Raw genomic sequence first — 2,588 nt, 5'->3', positions numbered from 1 at the left:
TTATTTCTATTGGGGGTCTAAGGAGGCCACACAGGAACCCTTCCCCTCCTCCTCCACTCCTGGAACAAAAGACCACAAGGGGTCTAGCTAGCCCCACGTCAAAACTTTGTGCCAGAAAGCCCTAACCTACAAAAATCTGCAGTAGACACTGGAATTTCCCCACCCTTTAGCCCCCATATTAAAAGGGGACTCCAACTGCCCTCTGCATGGATGCCATCTTCAGCCCTGCCTAAGTGGGTTTCTTTCTCTCTTCCATTCATTAAACCTGGCCTGAAACTCTGCATTCTCTGAGCATACAGTGGCCACCAACCTTTCAATTTGCCCCGTGTTGGACAGAGTGACCCAGGCAAAAATCTCAACTGGTGGAGGTTTATTAAGCCAAAGTTGAAAAGGAAGCTGAACCTTCAGCACAGAAAGAGGGAGGGAGTGGGTGCTGATGAGGCAAAGTGGTTACATTCTTTCCAGGCCCAGGACATCTACAGTTTACTTAAAACACCGGGAATGTTAAGAGAAAAAGGGACTGAAGGAAGAATTAGTTATATCGATGTCCTTGGGTGGGTGGAAGAATGTCTGATTCTGTTTGTCTCCAGTTCTGCTGTCTGTAAAGATAATCTTGCAATTCATTATTAGCGTGTATTCAGCAGACTTAGTTTTAGGTGCTATACATGGTTACGATTCACATGTCTTTGCTCATGGAAGGTCAGCAAAGAAGTTCTTTAATGACCGATCTGTGGGGCCAGTTCTTCACAGGTGCCTGAGGCCTTCATCTCCTTTTTTGCATAAAAAGTTGGAGGGTGGTGGCCCTGAGACTTTGATTTTCTTTTTATACTAACAACAGTGGCATGAGGATTGGACAGACTTGGACGGTGACTACTGTGTGTAGGTGAAACGATTCCCATCATGACTGTGAGGAAAAGGCAGCAGAGTCAAAAGTGGATTGTCATTTGGTTTGCATTTGAGCATCCATGACTACAGTAGTAAGTATTCATTACATCTCTAAAAAGGGAATTAAAACTATGTGACTGTCAGTTTTCAGAGATTCTTTCTGCCGAGCTAGGAGACCTGTGGTTAGGTTCTCAGAATTTCCTGGCAACATGGTCCCCAGACGCCAGTCTCCACTCCCACCTCAGAAGAAGAAACCAAGACTGCCTACTGCTCCCAGACTGGAGGACACCTCGAGCTCTCAGGGATTGCCCAAAAAGAAAGAAAAAGAACAGCAGGAAGCAATTGAACATATTGATAAAGTACAAAATGAAATAAACAGACTTAATGAACAAGCCAGTGAGGAGATTTTGAGTAGAATAGAAATATAACAAACTCCGCCAACCATTTTTTCAGAAGAGGTCGGAAATGATCACCAAAATCCCCAATTTGGGGGTAAGAACATTTGTCAGCCATCCACAGGTGTCTACGCTGCTTGTGGAAGAGAATGAAGAGGCACTGCATTATCTGACCAGAGTTGAAGTGACAGAATTTGAAGATATTAAATCAGGTTAAGGAATAGATTTTTATTTTGATGAAAACCCTTACTTTGAAAATAAAGTTCTCTCTAAAGAATTTCATCTGAAGGAGAGTGGTGAGCCATCTTCAAAGTCCACTGAAATCAAATGGAAATCTGGCAAGGATTTGACGAAACGTTCCAGTCAAACACAGAATAAAGCCAGCAGGAAGAGGCAGCATGAGGAACCAGAGAGCTTCTTTACCTGGTTTACTGACCATTCTGATGCAGGTGCAGATGAATTAGGAGAGGTCATCAAAGATGATATTTGGCCAAATCAATTACAGTACTACTTGGTTCCTGATATGGATGATGAAGAAGGAGAAGGAGAAGGAGAGGAAGAGGAAGAGGAGGAGGAAGAAGACGAAAGAAGGAGGAGGAGGAGGAGGAGGTGTGGAAGATATTGATGAAGAAGGGGACAAGGATGAAGGTGAAGATGAAGGTGATGATGAGGGGGAGGAAGGAGAGGAGGACGAAGGCGAGACGACTAACAGAACACTCATGGATTCCAACCTTTTAAAAAATGTTCTCCAGTCCCTGGGAACAAGTTGCAGTCTTTTTTTCCCCCTCTTGTGTTCATTCGCCCTGTTCTTGAGGTCTCTTTTCTCTACACCATGATTCTCAACTTATTTTGGGGGGAAATACCTTGAGCAGACTACAATGGGAAAAGAATCTCTACTCGTTTCTGTTCCAAATTCATTTTTATCCCTTCCTGCCTCAACCAAAACTATATGAAATCAACACCACCGAGCTCTGTGGGAAAAAAGAAAAACCTGCTCCCTTCACTCTGCTGGAAACCGGAGGGTGCCAGGCCCCTGTGTAGTAGTGCATAGAATTCTAGCTTTTTCCTCCTTTGTCTGTATGTTGGGCTCAGAGACTACACTGTGTCTCTATGTGAATATGGACAGTTAGCATTTACCAACATGTATCTGTTTACTTTCTCTTGTTTAAAGAAGAAAAAAAAAACTTAAAAAAATGGGGTATAGAAAGTCAGCAGAGGGTGGGTTTGAGATGTTTGGGTGGGTTAAGTGGGCATTTTGACAACATGGCTTCTCCTTTGGCATGTTTGATTGTGATGTTGAATGGACAT

At 43.4% G+C, this 2,588-nt stretch overlaps 1 pseudogene; it reads left to right on the top strand.

Moving 5' to 3' along the window:
* The first annotated feature begins 1,094 nt into the window (after window positions 1-1,094).
* Window positions 1,095-2,116, top strand: LOC100960816 (annotated as a pseudogene).
* The last annotated feature ends 472 nt before the right edge of the window (window positions 2,117-2,588 follow it).

This window comes from Otolemur garnettii, unplaced genomic scaffold, assembly GCF_000181295.1.
Source record: "Otolemur garnettii isolate 467f Iridium unplaced genomic scaffold, OtoGar3 scaffold00001, whole genome shotgun sequence".
Lineage (NCBI taxonomy): Eukaryota > Metazoa > Chordata > Mammalia > Primates > Galagidae > Otolemur > Otolemur garnettii.
Note: the sequence above shows the minus strand (reverse complement) of the source record. Positions and strands in the feature narration are given on the sequence as shown.